The sequence below is a fragment of the Armigeres subalbatus genome, chromosome 3 (genome assembly GCF_024139115.2).
Source record: "Armigeres subalbatus isolate Guangzhou_Male chromosome 3, GZ_Asu_2, whole genome shotgun sequence".
In the NCBI taxonomy this organism is placed as follows: Eukaryota; Metazoa; Arthropoda; class Insecta; order Diptera; family Culicidae; genus Armigeres; species Armigeres subalbatus.
Window position 1 is genome coordinate 186,704,543 of NC_085141.1, and position 20,477 is coordinate 186,725,019.

The 20,477-nt window shown below is 39.8% G+C and overlaps 1 protein-coding gene across 1 annotated transcript in view; it reads right to left on the reverse strand.

Annotated features, from left to right (window-relative positions):
* LOC134225569 (glypican-6) overlaps positions 1-20,477 on the reverse strand; it is a 109,290-nt gene that overhangs the window by 56,456 nt on the left and 32,357 nt on the right. The gene's annotated exons all lie outside the window — the stretch shown is intronic.

Below are 20,477 nucleotides of genomic sequence, written 5' to 3' on the forward strand. Positions count from 1 at the left end.
GATAATTAAAAGTAGAGCTGATTGGATTATAAATGGCTTCTTGTGAGATTTCAAATGTCACAGGAAGGTGAGAGTCAAAGTCAGCATGAGTTACCAATTGGCCACACAGCTGACTTGAATCCGTTAAAACTAAATCAATTGTAGAAGGATTTCGACTGGAAGAAAAACAAGTAGGGCCATTGGGATATTGAATAGTATAATATCCCGCAGAACAATCTTCAAATAAAATTTTGCCGTTGGAATTGCTTTGAGCATTATTCCATGAACGGTGTTTGGCATTGAAGTCACCAATTACGAAGAATTTTGATTTGTTGCGAGTCAGAATTTGAAGATCAGCTTTCAACAAATTCTTTTGCTGCCCATTGCATTGAAAAGGCAAGTAGGCTGCAATGAAGGAAAATTGTCCAAAATTTGTTTCAACAGAAACTCCCAAGGTTTCAAAACTTTGGTTTCAAACGAAGAAAATAATTTATGTTTGATACGTCTATTAATGACAATGGCGACCCCACCACAGGCGCTGTCAAGACGATCATTTCTGTAGATAAAATAGTTTGGATCTCTTTTAATGGAGAGTCCTGGTTTTAAATACGTTTCAGTTATAATGGCAATATGCACATTATGAACTGAAAGGAAGTTGAATAATTCATCTTCCTTACCCTTTAGAGAGCGGGCATTCCAATTTAGATCTTTCACACAATTATTTGGATCCACTGAAACGCAGTCCGATAACAATTTTTTGTGTGTACTTTCCACCCACCTGCACACCTTCACGAACGGCACTTGCTTCCAACATTGCATCAATCATGTGATGCAATTGTTCAGTTAAAAATCAAAATCAGGAAGCAGTCATGCTACCTGAATCAACAACATGACCATGATTTTCCGTTGGGACATGGGTATAAACCTCATTTTGAGAAGAGAAATTTGGTCTACCAGCAGCGATGTTTGCATACGTAGGTACATTGGAAAAATTGAATTTACTGAAGTGCTTGCTACCCGTTGGCGAGCGGCAAAATTTGTTTGTGAATTGTGGTGGGTATGAATTGCTCGACCGGTAACCGGTTTCGAAATTTGAGCGTTTGAAAAATTTCTACCCGTCGAATCTGGGATCCGATTGGAATTTCCCGTCATCAATTTTGCACGGGAATTCAAAACTTTTTGCGTGAAGGGCATTCCCAGAAATTGGATTTATGATTGCCCCCACAGTTTGCGCACTTAAATTTATTGGAATCTTCTCTCACAGGACATGCGTCCTTGGCATGAGAGGTTCCACCACAAATCATGCATTTAGCATCCATGTGACAATGTTTGGTTCCATGACCCCACTTTTGGCACTTACGGCACTGGGTAGGGTTTTGAAATTTCCCCAGGCCTGCGGAAATGTTCCCATGTAACACGGACATGAGACATAATACAGGCCTTTTCCAAACTTTTCATATTATTTAGTTCACTTTTGTTAAAATGAACTAAATAAAATTCTTGAGAAATGCCCCTCAGGGAAGTACCAGAATGGGATTTCTTTTTCATCTTAATTACTTGGACTGGTGAAAATCCAAGTAATTGAGAAATTTCAATTTTATCTCATCCAGTGATTTGTCATCACTGGGAGACCTTTCAAGACGACTTTGAACAATCGCTCAGTTTTGTCGTCGTATGTGAAGAATTTATGGCGCTTCTCAGTTAAATAGTGAAGAAGACGTTTGCGATCGTCAAAGGATCCCGGCAAAACGCGGCAGTCACCCTTCCTAGCAATCTGAAATGAAACCTTGATCCCCTGAAGGTTACTCAAGATTTCATTCCGAAAGCCAGAAAACTCGGCAACAGATACCACAATTGGCGGAATCCTTTGCTTTTTCGCATGAATCGAATCACCTGGGCTAGAGGTAGATTCGATTTCCTCAATTTCATCATTAATCAAATCGAACTGATTGCTCAGTTCGATTGGCGAAGAATTATTTCTGATATTAGAGTTAGAAGGAATATCTGAATTCTCCAGCTTCCTTCTATTTTTTCCGCGCTTGGGCAGGACGGTCTTGAAACCTTGTTTCTTTGAAGGAAGCGGAGAATTCAGAGACTCCCCCTTCCTCTTGTTTTTGTTAATACTCATTGTTGAGCGTGGAGACGTGACCTTCTAAGAGGTTTTTTCCCAGAACGGTGTCCCTGCAGGATTACCACCGCTTGTCGGAATTTTACTTCCGCAAACGGGTCCAACGTAAAACGAAGGCACGGGTCCTTGCAAAGATCGTAACGGGATCAGTGGGTACAAATAGCGCTAAGAAGCACCGTTGAAATTAAAATAGCTTCGGGTAGTATTAAAAACTTCCTTCCGCAAAGAGAGAAAGAACCGCACAGCACGAAAGCACGATGCGGTCTGAAGGCGAAAAGGTGATAAACCTTATTGCCTCTCACCAATCGTTGAAGCAATGAGAATGGATACAAAAAGGAGAAGCCACAACATTCCATTCCGTCCGTTCGCTTGCACGACCCAGTGGACACAGTTCCGGATCGGTGCAATCCATGATGCAACTTTGTATTGAAACTGGTACTCATGTATGATGGTGCTTTGCTTTTTTTCTTTTCCTCGCAGTGCAGCAGCGTTGTTAGAACCAGAATGCGGTCTTTCTCAAACCGCCTCTTTCCATGTTACCCTATCGCTGCTCACCGCCTGCGCTGCACACCACACAGATAAGCGGTTGGCAACGACGACGGCCGCCAAAGTTGCAAATTAAGTTTTAAACTTTCCGCAAAAATGCTAATCAAGTGGCAATGCAATCAAAAATTAATCGGCCCTCGTCGATTCCCAGGAGCCTAGTCGTGTGGTATCCTTAACCGGGGTTTTCACTCGTTAGCAGTCATCGTGTTCGTCTTAGCGCGATGATGCGACCGAAAAGCGAAATACCACGTCATGGTATGAAAAACCGTATTTTAAATTCATAATTTTAACCAGCCGATGGAAAGGCTATAAAAATATGGGTTAAGTTCTGTAGTTATGCTCGTAATTGCAGTGTAATTAACTTTCTGGTGTTTTGTTTAAGACTTTTTTCACTGAGGCTGCTGCCGCTGAACCCTGGCCGGTAGTTGATGTTGTCGTGCGAAATGGGCACAAGGCATAAAACGCTTATGAAGGGAAAAATAAGGATATTTGGAAACCGTGGCAAGCTGCACCGAAAAGGCCGACGAACCTGTAAGAGAAAAGAGAGAAAAGGCAGAGGTTAGCATTTCCGTTGGTTGAGCGATAAGTTAACAGATAGCGGTTGGTGTAAAAATTGACACACGCATAAGGGAAGATCCATTGATTACGTAACGCAAAAATTGATCATTTTCAACCCCTTTCCCCCCTATGTCACGCATTTTGTATAAAGCATCTTAAATTTTTGTATGGATTGTCACGCTTCGGGCAACCACCCTCCCCCTCTAAGCGTTACGTAATTTATGGATGATCCCTAAGTCCGGAGTCGCGCATGTGGGTTATATTAACAGCTGGCGCAGAGGAACAACCCATAATATGCGATTGGCGCCAGTGCCCGTGGTGGACATGTGTAGGCATGTAGGGCCTTGTTTTTTCGAGAACCGGTGATCAGTCCAGTATAGTGTGTGAGTAATTGGAAAAAATGAAAATCAAGGTGCGAATGTCCAGGATATGTCTGCCGGAGCTGATGGCACCTTGCACGGAACTGCGGCTTAAGATGTCGTCGATTTTAAGCTGATGTAATCAGCAGAGAGGAAATATGATTTTTGATTGCTTTTTTTTTATTACTATGCCGATGGTTTCCTCGGTCCCTTCAATCTACATAGATTTGGGCATTCCACGTCTCGATAACCTCCCTATCTCGATATCTCTCTATCTCGATGTGATCTGATCATATTTTGTTCTGGATTCACTCTCCTTATGTCGATAAGTTCAAATTTTTAGGCTACTTGACCATCTTCGGACAATAACAAACATATCAACAATAGGAAATGACATTTGTTTTCGTTTTTCATAGCAACGAGCTTTTTTGGATCTAGTACCCATTTCAGTTTTCCTTCCATTCCTCGATCTCTCCCTATCTCGATGGTCCCTTCAATATCGAGACGTGAAGAGGCGACTGTATTTTATCATGTAATGAAAGGATGCAACTGCAACTACACAAGCACATATATTGTAAATAGTGATTGCGTGTATGAAAATGCGAGACACACTTTTGAAAGATCTACACCCTGAGCGATGTCCAACTATCACATCAACCTGTTGCCAGGCTAGATTTCGATCGCCTTCTTTAATATCTTTATTGAGGCTGCGCTGCCATGAGCCTCTGGGTCTGCCTCTGCTGCGATGTCCACCTGGGTTTCATTCTAATGGTTTGCAGCTGGTTTTAATTCCAAGCATCTGATTGTAGATCTCGTTTTCCGCACCTACGTAAGGTGTGACCGACCCAGTCCCACTTCCGATCCCGAATTTCAGTTGCTATCGACCTCTGGTGACAACGACGATCGAGCTCGTTGTTTGACATCCAGTTGTTAGGCCACCAGCCTCGATTTATGTACCGCAGGCATCTGTTGATGAATACCTGCCGCCGTTGGGTGTTCTCCATTGATACACACCATGTTTCGCTGGTGTATAGCAGCACAGATTTCAATTGAAAAATCGTATTTTGGGCCGTTTACTTATCTGGGGTCGCCGTGTTTACATCTAACGATTTGGTGGTATTGACGTTGATGACTAAGCGTGCCGAAGAGGAGCGCCCGTCAAGGTCGTGGAGTTTACTCTACATTTCAGAGCGCCATTACGCTAGGAGTGCAACGTCATCAGCCAATCTGAAGTCGTTTAGGTGTTCCATGGTTATAGACTGCCCTAGCAGCACGCGATTTGGTTAACGGTCAATCGCAACTACCAGAATCTCGTCAATTGCGGAACAGCAGCAGTGATAGAATACATTCTTGCCTCACACCGGATACGACCCAAATGGGGTTGGACAAGACCCCGTTGTTTAGCACTGATTTTCTCAGAAAGCCTTTTGCGTTTCAGGGCGCCCAACATATTCTCGTAATTGAAACGGTCGAAAGCTTTTTCGTAGTCGATCTTCTCCGGAATCCGGGCTAGAATGGCTTTGCATAGAACTTCGAGAACGGTACACAGCAATATAATAACTTGCCAACAATCTTCCATACAGTCAGGTCACCTTTTTTGGGCACCTTCACTAGTTGAGCGGATGCCATGGGGTCAGCTTCGAGCATTTCGGCTGATATGCGATCAACCCTTTGTTCGATTTCAGCGTTGAGGCTTTGTTCGATTTCAGCGTTTGGTACGGGAGTTCCACGCTTTCTTCCTTTCCCCTTGATTCCAAACTATTGAGTGACTTTAGGTATTCCTTAGCCGCTCAATATCTAGGAGTCATCTTTGCGGTACATACTGCGTTGGCCTGGCCATATGAAAAGAAAAATGACGGAATTCAGCAACCGTCATTTTCCAGGATGCTTTCAAGTATTGGCTACGCAAGTATGAGATTAGATTAGATTAGAGTAGAGCAAGCGTAAAATAAATGCTCAAGTCGTAGCGAACTCTGTTGCTCGTTGTTTACGGAGCAACGATCGCTCATAATCATTGTTTGGTATCCATCTGAGCAAGGCTGTTCACTCACAAGCGTAGAATAAGATCAATGCTCGTCCGCTTCACTCACGCTTTCAATGCTAGGTTGCGTTCGTCTTCGCCATGCTTAAAGCGTCATAAGAATAAGATATCGTAGAGAAGGCAAATGTCCCCAGTTGCTGTGCCTCTCTCGGCTTCGTCAACCAAGCTCGCTCTCTCCCGTCGATATGAGCGTTTCACTTTATTCTCCAGAACCGAGTATCACTGACGGGCTAAGACATTGGCTTCTCTGATTTTTGTTCGCTCCATAGCAGTTTTGGCGTCTCTTCACTTTTTTTCCTCCAAATGTCATCGATGATCCATTGCTTTTTCCTAGTGCGCACAGATTATTCTTGCTGGTGGCGATGAAGGCATTCTTAATGGCCGTCCGATGGTCATCCACGCTGCCACTTGTGGTTTGTTATGAATCGTATCTAAGTAGGGTCGGTGTACCAATTGTCGCCATACATAAGAACAACTATTTAAAAAAATAGTAAAAGGCATGTGGGTGGATTTCATATATCAAGCGAAAGGTTTCACTTCCTGCTCCTAAGAACAGCTGTGATTGTGGTTTTCATATTTGTTATTATCCTCAAAATTTATAATTCCATAATAGGAATGCATGCATCAGTTGTTGCACTATTCTTAATTTTAATTCCTTATTTGGCAAATCCCATTGTTTTCTTATATGACTGGCCAAATTGGGACCACTAGTGCGACAACTGGTGCAAAGGAAGTTAAAAATTAAGCAAAATCAATTTTTACAATTCTCGCTTAACTTTTCAAAAGGACCTAAGTAACATTTTTTTCATGAATTAATTTGAATACAGCAATCAATAGCTTCCATGTTGTTCTGTTGATTGCGCTATTCAAATTATTTCATGAAAAAAATGTTACTTAGGTCCTTTTGAAAAGTTAAGCGAGAATTATGCTTTGCTTGTTTTGGAGGAAATCAAGGGTGTTATCGTGTCATATGAATATGCTTTATCGATATGAACTTGGTTTGCGGTGATTTGATTGGTCATTTGCCATATAAAGCACTAGTGCGACAACTGGTGCTATAGCCACAACTGGTACACCTAGCCTATCGGTCATAGCTTTTTAAGCAAAAAAAATGTCACTTTTTTCCTATTTTTCACACCAAAATTTTAAATTTTAAATTTAAAAATAATATGTATAAATTAAATACAATCAAATATTGAAAATCAAAAATTTAAAATAAATATTTTTATCGTTTCCGTACGAATTCGCCACACGAAATGTAATGTTAAAATATTTATAGTAAAAAGAACGAAACCATTTTTTGTATCGACTAATCTCAATAAACAATATAAGTTATGGAAGGAACATAACCACAATCTTTAATGATTGACTACGACACAAAAGGCTATATAGGCGCCAGTTTGACAAGCAGAGTAAATCTATTCGCACCACCCAGATAAAAGATAAAAATTAAAAATTAAAAATTTGAAAATTGAAATTCAAAATTCCAAATTTTGAACTAAAATTTTAAATTCAACAACAAAAATTTAAATCGAAAATTGGAAATTTAAAATGAAAAATTTAAATTAAAAAAATATAATTTATAAATTTAAAACACAAAATATAAAATTTGAAACTTTAATTTAAAATCAGAAATTTCAAATTTGAAAAAAAAAATGAAAATAAAAATTCGAAATAGAGAACAAAAAAATAAAAATATAAAATTTAAAATTAATCATTGAAAATATAAAATTGAAATATAAAGCAAAAAAATAAAAAAAAAATAATGCAAAATACTAAATATGAATTAGAAATTACAAATAAGAAATTAAAAGTCTTAATTAAACATTTAGAATTACAACCCATATTAATCCCCCTAGCAGTGATGATGCCTTTCTCATGCATACTAAAATGTGTTAAGAAAGGTACATAAGATAGGTCAAAATAGCACTAGAGATATATCCTATATTTTCATCAATTTCCATTTGTTAGCATTCATTGCTATATATTTCCGCTGCAAATGTTTTTTTTTCGATTTTGAAATTTTTGCTGAGGGAGAGCTGCCTTGGGGAATAGTGGTGTTTTGGCCATAACTCCGGAATGCAATCTGGCCAAAATGGAATCCCAAAAACTCTTAAATTTAATGATTTAACATATTTCTACATATTTCTCGTTATTTGAAAGAAAAATGAATTATTTGTTATACTATATATAATAGCCCTATTTGTCTGTCCGGTGACTAGCCAACCAGACGCAGCACGCGGGGAAATTGACACAAAAAATAAAATATTTGAGACTTCACTTCTTTTTCACTATCAGATGCAGAAAACAAAACCAGTGAGAACCTTAGACAACCAGACACAGCATTTGATGGAAAAAATCACAGACAACAGACGTTAAAAATTTTGATTTTTTTAATGCATGAATTAATAAACCGTTTATATTGAAAAAAAAAACTGCGTCCACAAATAAACTAGTATTTTATAATAACCTTTGAGAAATAAGTACGTGGCCGGGGTTCAGCCAAATCGTGCAAATAAAGCGCCAATAAAACATAATCCATTTTCTAGCACAGACTTTTGCGTAGCAGATCCAATTAATCACAAACCGTATCGGATATTCTTCCATCCTATAACATCCTATAACAAATGAATTGATATAAATTAATTTCCGTGAATGGAATCCAAACAAAATATCACAAGTTAGTCAAAAAAGCACTATACAAGCCATATACAACATTCCTTCAAAATGTGTTTTGCCTTTCTCGTGTACGTAAAGGTTATAATGTATATTCACTCCACAAATGAACTTTTTATTGACGACTCGGACCTGGTGCACCAATTCGTCTGAATTACAGAATCCATACCATCTTCTTCTTCATCACTGGGACATTGCCGCTTCGCAGCTTCGTTCATTAAGCCTTCTACAGTTATAAACCACGAGGTCTCTAAGCCAAGTGACCATTTTTGCACTCGTTTATCATGAGGTTAACACGATGATACTTTTATGCCCAGGGATATCGAGACAATTAAATGATTTGGAGAACCCAGATCTTCGTATTATCTGGCGTATGAGCCCAGAATGATTTGGAGAAAATAGACCATCCGTATCACGTATTTTATAATCTCTCATTTTTATCTATTTAGAAGAGGCCAATTGTCGGTCCATCCACAACGTAATTTGACTAGTACATCCCGGAGCGCTTATTTTACGTGGGGTACACTCTTTGTAAAAAGTTAAAATAAGGAGGCAAGTTGAGTAAAACAAGATATTTTTTTGTTAAAACTAGCTAATGATAATCGATGCGGTCGATTAAAGAAAAAAAACAAGCATTAGAAAACAAAAATATCAAAAAATACAAATTAAGATAGCGATCACATTTGGAATCGAGCTGTTAAGAAACCATTCTCTGTTTCGTTTTATTAAATTATAAAATTATGCAAAATGCCATACTTATTTTATTGGGCACCAAACGACAACCCATTCGTGTACGATTGAATCGGGACGGTTTGTTTTTCCGTGGGTTGCGTTATTGGGCAAGACTATCTTATATACGGATCTGAAGTCATGGACTGGCGAAAATGGTAATGAAACCCGTTCTACTGGTTTATATGCGCATGAATCTTATGCTGTGAAGATATTCTGAACAAATTGACAATTAACCCGCCATTCACGCGAACCAATCGACACTGCTTCTGGGAATATTTTTAAAAGGTTTTAGGGTCATTGAGCGAATTGATAATCTTCTTTCCTACAAAGACAAATATCCCTAAGTAATTCTCTAATGATGATACGTTCGGTTCGGTTGACGGAATGGATTATGTGCACTACGTTTCACAAAAATACGTTTAATCCGATTTGGAGATAAGCATCCGCATTAACTTTTTTCTGCAGGAAAAAAAGAAACACTTTTGAGTCTAATCGATTACAGATGGGTATTAAAAGGTGAGTATTGTTGTTCCATTCACACATGATCCTTCGTCTTCCGGGGATCAGTACTCAATCTAGACGGGAAAGGAATGTATATCTTCGTCAGCACCGTGCGTGCGTCCTCAGGCAGCTCTTAAAACTGTTTTTTGTTTCTTTTTTTGGCACCACAGGATTTCCATCGAAGCCAGAACCAACACCATGGGACTGAAACATACATGGACTGATGCCGCTGTTGCCACTGCTGCCACAGAACATGAAAGAAGAAACCAGGAATGCACACTCGGGCTCAGGCTTGAGAAACATCGTGAAATCAGGTTGAAAGTTTATAGCTCGAGGAAGGATTGCAGCTACAAAGAAGAAGATGGCAAACCTGAAAAATGCGTATAATGAGAGAAAGGGATACCGAAAACTATTCAAGAAATGTCAAGGATTTAATTCTCTTTAAATCAAGTGACTTGATTTTTTTCGAAGATATGAATTGGGGTTCAGCATATTTTTACCCACGGATGACTGAGTAAAATGTAAAAATTGAAGCAGATCCTTATAATATTTTCGAATATCCTTTTATAGTTTGATTTGTTCCCCAGATGGTTTATTTTCATTCCTCATCGTTTACCAAAAACTCATGTTACGTAAACTTCGTAACAGAAGAAGATCTTAGATAATTTGATTTTAAAAAGTTTTGTTTTATAATGTGATTAATTTATAACATTTTTAACGGGCTTGGTGGCCATATGGCCACTTCTGCCTCATACACAGGAGGTCGTGGGTTCAATCTCCTTTCCTCCTACTACAGGCCCGCTCCATTCCTCCTACTTTGTATCTTTGTATCCATATATTTCTCATGTGCTAGCAATCGCTAGAACTGGAAATGGTGTCATTCACATCTGTTAGATCTGGTAACTGTTTGAATTCGAAATGAACGAAAAAGCTCGTTTCGGCATCCAATTCAGAATATACCACACCTTTTAATTACTATCACATTTATTCAAGACAAACCTCTGCCATAGAACCAAACCCTAAAATTCCAATAAAATTCCACATGAACTCGTGGCAAGTGCAGAGGTGTTCTCGTCTTGCAATATGCGAGTGATTGCATCATCAATTCCTTCCCATCCCCGATAGACCGTGAGGACGTGGTCAGCGCCGTTATCGACTATTTAAAATACAAGAGCTTTCGCACTGTGCACATTGAGGTAACTACGAAATGCAGGGTCATCATGCTATAATGTGGCATTTAACTAGGATTTGAAATTTGTTCAATAATATAAATATGCTAGTTTCATACAATTACAAACAGAAATTCTCAACTTATAATGTTATAATTATCCCAGCAACAAATGTCTAAGCCCGACAGGTAAGTATTAAGTCTCGTTTTGTTCGGAGCGGAAATTGGTGCAGCAGATCCAGCCCATCCGCACGACAAAGAGCATGGAAGTTTACCTAACAAAGAACAACAAACCCGTGAATTCCAGCTGTCTTTCAGTTGAGACCTCAGCAGAAGAAATGAGAAAATCGTTTCGCTGATTCCGGCGAGAAAATGACTCATTCAAATTAAACACCGGCTACTTACGTGATCCGAGTCATGTGAAACGCAATGCTGGTGTTTGCATTAGAATTAATTTCAAATGTTCTACGCGTTGAAAATTGCGGAACGTATCAATGATTAGCTTCTCAATTCACTTTATTTTCGAATTCTTTTTCTGATGCCGCGCGCAGTTTTCCGCTGACTGCTGCTGTTTCGATCGTCTGACTTTGAATAGCCTTTTACTTCTCATCCATAGTCGCACGGTGTTTTTCTTCGCCAGCTCAGCTGAATATGTGTGGCAAAGTCTTCTTCATCTTGGTTTTTACCGCTCTGGTCGAGGGGCCCCAGGTCTTGGGAGCTGGAAGCACATCCACCTCCTGATGGCCGCTTCTGCGCGCTCTTTGCTCTCTCCGGCGCGTTTAACACTCGCCCTGGCTTTAGGCTTTTGAGTGATGGGATAATAATCGAACCAGTTTCAAATCGAGATTCAATTATCATTGCTTTTCGAGGTCGTAAACGGAACACAAACTGACAGGGAGTATAATTACTTAATCTGATTGATGTTATAGTTACCCTAGATCGATGAAAATGTTTCTTTACATCGAGGTTGGGGGGTTTGAGTCGGGTAATCGTCAAAAAAGTTCCAAAAATGTTTGACACCACAGACAGAATATTATTTGTTAACTGGTGACTCAGAGTCGACGAATTTGTTTTTTTTTTCGAACCGATAAAAGCCGTGAGAGATCATGTTTCAACAAGCATGGTGAGTCATTTGAAGATGAATTCGTTGATCGAATGTTTTGAACCATGAAAAGATGTTCTCAAAAACATAGCCATCATATAGAACGAGAGAATCCTGATTGATCCTGCTAACGATGATACGACATTTTTTATATTCAGCGGATAAACAGATTTCTGTGATGAGAAACAACAGCGGAAGTCTAGTATGCAACTACAGACCGTTATAAAATTATAATACATACCTAGGGGGAATGACGGCTTTGGCAGGTTTTGTTCTATTATTGGCAGGGGGGTTTTTTATGACTGACTAGGCTCAAATTTGGCCTAAACATTCTTTGCATATCACAGAATATTGTGGCCAAATTTCATAAAATTTGGTCGACAAAAACCCCCCTGCCAATAATAGAACAAAACCTGCCAAAGCCGTCTTTCCCCCTACATATATTTAAAAAATACATAATGGTATTGTGTTTTCAGGCAAAAAAAATTATGGTTTTGTCACATTTCCTATTTTATAACTCCAAAATTTACCAGGGGGTGAGAAAATAGGGATATTACTGTATAGAAATTTTGCTACATGGATCACTTTCACGTGCCTTCTTTTCAGTTCGTCTTCTCATTTTGCGTATTATATTATATTACATTTATTAAATTATTTTAAAACTATACTTTTTCTTATCATTATTCCTTCTTTATTTGTTTGTTTGCCCTTCCTGACTTCTCACCTTTGCTGCCTCCGAAATTTCTTCTAAATTATTATTGCTCGGGATTGAAAAGTAAATTATGCAATTCAAATTTCGTATTGCGACATATAGATAAATAGATCGCTACATAGATGCGAATCGGAGTGTACTCGGTGATCGGTTTCACATTAAAGGGTAAGTACCGGTTTGTCTTTGTGTTTTACTTGGTGCTAGGCCATTTGAACGAATGTCGTTTGGCCTAATACTACAATAAGTTGAAAATGGCAACTCTTGAGATGAATACACCCGATTCTTTTTTTTACACGGGGGATGCGTGCCGTATGAAAAAATCCGTGTTATTTCGAGAAACCGTGTAAAAAAATCCGTATAAAAAAAGAAGCGGGTGTACTTCATTCTCTTTCTTCTTCGGCTTTATTCATTACTCTTTCCTCTCTTCTTCGTTGCTACCTTCTACCTCCTTTCTAACTTCTTCATTTTGCCTTCTTTCTTCTCTCTTTTTCTTTGTTATTTTTTTTACATACTGTATTTTTCTTCTATCATCCTCCTCTTCTTTTTTCCCGTTTTCCCCTTATTTTTTGCTTTTTCTGCTTTCTTCTCTATTTTTCATTCTATTTCATTCCTTTTTTCGAGCTTATAAGATGCTTCTGATGTTGTCATCACATGGAAATGTTATTAGGCAACAAACTCAGTCATTTCGCGACTAACTTTTGAAAAGGGCCTAATGTGTTAACTCTTTAACAAAAAAAATATAATAATTTCCAAAAAACATTGAATTTTTATTCACAAAATATGAAGAACAAATAGGGAAGAACGTATATTTTAGTGGAATATTGAAATATGTGTTGCTATGATGCACGGGAACGGGAACCTTCTTACGAACGAGCGTGAGGTGATCCAAAGGTGGCGGCAGCACTACGAAGAGCACCTGAATGGCGATGTGGCAGACGAAGATGGCGGTATGGTGATGGACCTGGGGAACGCGCAGGACTTAATTCAACTGGCTCCGGATCTCCAGGAAATCCAGGAGGAGATTGGCCGGCTGAAGAACAACAAAGCCCTGGGGTTGACCAACTACCAGGAGAGCTATTTAAACACGGTGGTGAGGCACTGGCTAGAGTTCTGCACTGGGTCATTACCAAGATTTGGGAGGAGGAAGTTTTGCCGCAGGAGTGGATGGAAGGTGTCGTGTGTCCCATCTATAAAAAGGGCGATAAGCTGGATTGTAGCAAACACTGCGCAATCACATTGCTGAACGCCGCCTACAAGGTACTCTCCCAAATTTTATGCCGTCGACTAGCACCAATTGCACGGGAGTTCGTGGGGCAGTACCAGGCGGGTTTTATGGGCGAACGCTCCACCACGGACCAGGTGTTCGCCATTCGCCAAGTACTTTAGAAATGCCACGAATACAACGTGCCCACACATCATCTATTCATCGACTTCAAAGCCGCATATGATACAATCGATCGGGACCAGCTATGGCAAATAATGCACGAACATGGATTTCCGGATAAACTGACACGGTTGATCAAAGCGACGATGGATCGGGTGATGTGCGTAGTTCGAGTTTCAGGGGAATACTCGAGTCCCTTCGAAACCCGCAGAGGGTTACGGCAAGGTGATGGTCTTTCGTGTCTGCTATTCACCATCGCTTTGGAAGGGGTAATACGAAGATCAGGGATTAACACGAGTGGTACAATTTTCAATAAGTCCATCCAGCTATTTGGCTTCGCCGACGACATAGATATTATGGCACGTAACTTTGAGAAGATGGAGGAAGCCTACATCAGACTGAAGAGGGAAGCCAAGCGGATCGGACTAGTCATTAATACGTCGAAGACAAAGTACATGATAGGAAGAGGTTCAAGAGAAGACAATGTGAGCCACCCACCGCGAGTTTGCATCGGTGGTGACGAAATCGAGGTGGTAGATGAATTTGTGTACTTGGGCTCACTGGTGACTGCCGAAAATGATACCACCAAAGAAATTCGGAGACGCATAGTGGCTGGAAATCGTACATACTTTGGACTCCGCAAGACGCTCCGTTCGAATAGAGTTCGCCGCCGTACCAAACTGACAATCTACAAAACGCTCATCAGACCGGTATTCCTCTACGGACACGAGACTTGGACGATGCTCGTGGAGGACCAACGCGCACTTGGAGTTTTCGAAAGGAAAGTGCTGCGTACCATCTATGGTGGGGTGCAGATGGCGGACGGTACGTAGAGGAGGCGAATGAACCACGAGTTGCATCAGCTGTTGGGAGAACCATCCATCGTTCACACCGCGAAAATCGGACGACTGCGGTGGGCCGGGCACGTAGCCAGAATGTCGGACAGTAACCCGGTGAATGGTTTTCGACAACGATCCGACGGGCACAAGAAGGCGAGGTGCGCAGAGGGCAAGGTGGATCGATCAGGTGGAAGATGACTTGCGGACCCTTCGTAGACTGCGTGGTTGGCGACGTGTAGCCATGGACCGAGCCGAATGGAGAAGACTCTTATATACCGCACAGGCCACTTCGGCCTTATTCTGAATAAATGAAATGAATGAATGATGCATTGATGCACACTAAGAAAAAAACAAGTTTTGGGAAACTCGCGTTTTTTTTCAAACCGCATTTTCTCAAAATGGAGCAAGATTTTCTGTGAGAATCTGAAAGTACACATCCCAAATATGATTCCCAACTAAATATCTCCGCGAGGAAATGCGGGGAAAAAGTGGCCTGAATTTTAAAGTTGAAAATACTTCTATTTTACAATGTTTTGTTCATATATCGATTTTTTAAATTTTACATTCATGATATCATAATTTTTTTATAAAACGACATGAAAGCTCTTTTAATTATCTTCACAATGCTATATATAAATCTTGATATCGTATTAGAAAAAAAAACCTTTCAAAAACTGGTATGGAGGGAAGCAAGATTTTTAAGAGGAAACCCGCGTTTTTTAGCTTTTCTCAAATTTGATAACTAATATCTCAAAAACTTTGAGGTTTTCTTATCTTGTACATCTTCGAAAAAAAATAGTGAAAAAATGACTGGTGAAAGTCGATTTTCCGATTAATGTCCGCTTAAATCCCCATAGTGCACCCCTTTTCCTTTTCCCAATGGCCTTCCGATATAATCGGCCCCTCATAGAGAAGATGTGTTCCAAATTTGGTTTAAATTGGCCCAGAGGTACAGAAGTTACACTAAATTATCCGTTTTCTTAACATTTCCCGTCTCTTCCTATCCTTCTGCTTTTCCAAAATGTCCCATATACTCGCTTCCTCGTAGGGAATATATCGGTTCTGGGAGTTGAAAGTTGTACTAGATTGATCGTTTTCTAAACAAGAACCATCCCCACTTCATCTGCTTTTCCCAATGACCTTCCCACCCTCTTTGTTATCTTTCCAGAGGATAGAGAATATGTGCACCAAATTTGGTTAAAATCGGTCAATTGGTTCAGAAGTAGTTGGTGAATATACATTATACATACATACATACATAGATTGGATTTTATATATATATATATAGAAAAAGAAGATAGAAGATAGATAGACAGATTTCCTTTAGAAAATTATGTCACATGAAACCAAAATAATTTCAAGTGTTTGCTCATATTTAGCAAATATGTTATTTATAAATATTCTAGGATGAAAATGTTAAAATAGTTCCATGATTTGCACACCATATAATGACCTTACAACGGTTTATCATAACTATCATGGTGTCACCACCAACAAGAGCCTCTAGTGGGAATTTGGCAATACCAGCTTCGTAGAGAGCGTAGATAAAAGAAACCGGCAGCTTCAACAAAAATGATTTCCGGCTTCAGATCCACATACTATGCTCCATCAGAGGTGCGTAAAACTACAAGAATATAATTGGTACAGTGAGAGAAGACAAAACGCATATAGATTTCAGTTTTATTGTCGTTTTATTGTTATATTGTTGGTAATAATATTTAGTGCTATTTATTTTTCATATTTCCTTTTTCAGAAGATGTTATATTATTTAATTATAACGCTATTTAAACCCTTATACATATATGCCTGGAGTGACTTTTGACTATTCTTGGTAAATCGTTTCATATTGTAGCCTGAGATTTTCGTAGTGAAACAACTGAAGAGATAAACTTTATAGACACCATTCTTTTTCATCGTCATCAATGGAGAACGTTGATGTTTCAATTTACCTTGACTACACGCCATTATTTTGAGCTTTACATTTGAGAAACGGTTTCAGTTGACTGACAAATCTGATAACGATTCGGCTGAAGAATGTGTTCACTCGTCTTCCATAGGCCCTATATATGTTTATCAACACTTCCAAAAAATTAGATTAGTTTGAAGAGATCACCAGATCGCAGATAAATCAGAATTCAGTCATTTATAAAAAAAATCATTGGTAGCATAAAGCATACACGTTTCCCGACCCCGAATGGCTTCGATTTGGACGTAATAGGGGCCCCAAACGGCTGGTGTGTAGAAACGATATGCCGTTTTGGTCGGAGCGGCGCAGTCCATTGCATTTCGAGCCACAAGGTGCTCTTGCTCGGACGAAGTCAAAGCAGGGAAAATGGGACGCAGTCGAAAGTCCGAAATCTGTTGCTCGTTCGCCGCTGGAACTCACTTAACTGCAAAGGTAAACTCTGGGCAATTGATGAGGAAGCGAGGCGCAACAAAAAGAAAAGGTAAACTCAGGAATGTACCTCACAGCTTGTTTAGTGTTTCGTTCTCACATTTCATAAACAAAAAAAAAGTTGTAGATTGAAAAGTGAGAGAGAAAGAAATATACACTTTTACGGCCGGAATCCGAGAGTGCCGGTATAGTCTGACTCGATCGGTCCGACTGGTCGTATCAGGTTCAATCTCGCAGTGGTAGAGGACCAAACTGAATTCCCTCACACACCGCAGCTTGGTTGTTTGTAGAACGATGGGATGAGGACGGAGTTTGTGCAGAGGCTCTGGACCGATGGAACGGGTGAATGGAAGATTGGAAGAACGCGTCGAAGTGAACACATTTGGAGTTATTAATTTACGACTACCAACTCAAATTAATTTCTTCGTTTGGATAATCGATCTTTTCTGCTTCCCAACTGTACGAATGTAAATGTTACTCTCCTATAGGGATTTGCTCTTCGCGAGGGCTTTATTTAAATGGCATTTTTGCAATGATCAGATGTAAGGAATCAAGATCAAGATAATGTAGGTCTGGTGAGCTAACTAAAGTAATATTGTAATAATTTCACCTAAGTACTTATATCGCATGAAACGATTTATATATTTTTGGAAGCTGGTGAAAGTCTAGAGCCGTTTTTGACAGAGATTAAGCAAGTCGTTGGATGTCAACACGAACAACCCCTCCAACTTAACGGTAGTCGAGCAAACGGTGTAGAAAAGATCGAAAACTTTCCATATCTTGGTATCTAGTTAGCGTCGGACGACGCAAATAGAGATCGATATAGGTGCTCGGATCAAGAAGTCTAGGGCTGCTTTTGCGAGTTTATGGATATTCAATAAGATTAGTCATCACCAGTTAGCACGCAGATGCTGCTAGTATTCATTAACTGAAGTCTACATTTTATTATTCGGGTCTGGTAGCCTCACAACCGGATCTCGAATGCTAAGCTTCATCGACGATGCCATCAAAAACCGATATCCAAAGAAATTCGAGAGGCATGAAATGAAAGAGCGAAGACGAAATCTGTAAGCAAGCACTGGATTGGAACCCGGTAGGACATCGCAGCAGAGGCAGACCCAGGTGCTCGTGGCGACAAAGCAAAAAAGTCTATAAACATTTGTTCTGGGCCTAATTTAAGGGTAAAGCGAGCAACCGCCCACGACTTTATTGTTTTTCAGCCGGTTAATCTCCTCCTGGGTCTCCTGGAGACCCGGAGCTGGGAAACGTGTGTCCTGCACGCGTGCTCAGCTTGTTCGTCACCGCGCCTACCTTTTCTGCCACAGCGCCATTCAGATGCTCGTGGTGGTGCTGCCGCCACCTTTGAATCACATCACGCTTGTTCATGCCAGATTCAGTTGCTGCGCGCATTTTGGCGCTAGTCTCCCGTATTGTAACCGCTCAATATTTAGCCGCGGTGTCCGACTTCGACGCGTATTGTACACCGTCGAGCGCTTTGCGTGCAGGCATACTGCAACGAGGTAGTGGTTGAATTCTATCCCTGTAACGTGCGAACGTTTGCGATGTCGGAGAAGAATTTACCGTTTCTTAGTTAGATGGTCTCCATGTGGCCTCGTAGATATTCTTCCGGGGTAAACAGTGATTCGGATGACGGAAAGCTGAAAAGTTTATGCATAATTGTCATTCGATACGGTATGCAAACTAACCGGTCCGATCTGTACATTCCTTCCCTTCCTACCTGAGCGTCTGACGGTCCGTTAAACGTCCCGCAGTGGGCATGAATCGTATTTCTACTTCAGCTGTTCATCGAACGCTTTTTCTCGTTGTTGGGCCTTTGTGCAAGCGTTGCACATTGGTGATGCTGTAGCTCAACGGTTCTCAACCTGGGGTACATGTACCCCTGGGGGTACCTTCGCCGGGCCCAGGGGGTACCTCGGACAAAAATGCATAATGGCGAATTTTTATTAATTTTAATCATAATTATTGATAAAGTTTTGATATATGTATTTTTTTATTACAAAATTTGGCATGTATATAATATTCATGGAGGTCAGCACCTCAAAGACTATTGAATCCTTCCCTCCACAACCCTCCCTCCATTCCCATTCCCTTACAAAATTTGGCATGTATATAATATTCATGGAGGTCAGCAACTCAAAGACTATTGAATCCTTCCCTCCACAACCCTCCCTCCTTCCCTCCGGCTGTGGACAAAAGATAAAAAGGACAGAATGATGAAAAAATTAATTTAAAAAATCTTTAATGCAATTTACCTGATCGAAACAGAATGTTGAATAATATGTTAAGAAAATTATTTTGAGCTTTTTAGTGGAATGCCTTCACTTGTCATAAGACGAGTTTGTACAATCCCATTTAATTCCACCACTTAATGGTACCTTGACAGATACGTATTTCGACCTCAACAATAAGCTCGTCTTCAGTGTCTCGTACTTGACTCGACGTCCAGAGACGCTCAGGTAGGAAGCGAAGAAAGGTACAGATCGAACCGGTTAGTTTGCAGACCAAATGGAATGACAATTATGCATAAACTTTGCAGCCTTCCGTGATCCGAATCACTGTTCACTCCGGAAGAATATCTACAAGGACACATGGAGACCATCTAACCAAGAAACGGTAAATTCTTCTCCGACATCGCAAACGTTCACACGTTACAAGGATAGAATCCAACCATTGCCTCGTTGCAGTATTCCTGCACTCAAAGCGCTCGACGGTGTACAATACGCGTCGAATTTGGACACCGCGGCTAAATATTAAGCGGTTACAATACGGTAGATTAGGCTAGTTAGGCTTTATATTGCAATTCCATTAAAATATAAATTAAGAGCTGTTGACCATTGTTTTGGTTATTTGTATAGCATTTCCGCAAATTTCATTCTAAAATACCACAACTTTACTACCTTACCTTAGTAACCCTGATAATTTTCCATAATCACTTATTGCAGTGATTTTTTATTTTGGGATGTTTACCTAGAGATCGAGAAAAACATTTGAAATATTGTTTATGAAGTATAAAAATAATTCTAGATAAAATAAAGATTCAGCAAAACTTTGACCGTTGCCAATGTTTAAAAGTAATCGATGACAAAAGGTCGAACGGGACAAGAAGTCGAAAGGACAAAACAACAAAAGGTTTTATCTTTCAACCTTGTATCCATGACTCGTTTAAAAGATTATGTTTTTCAATAAATATTTCTTCATACTTCATTTCTTCTTGAATTAGGAAATTTCACAATTACATATCTTCAAGCAGCATTTATTAATATTGAAATGTTTTATTCCTTACGAAATGTTTTGCGAATGATATGCTAATCGAACTCAAACTCCATTACGAAGCCA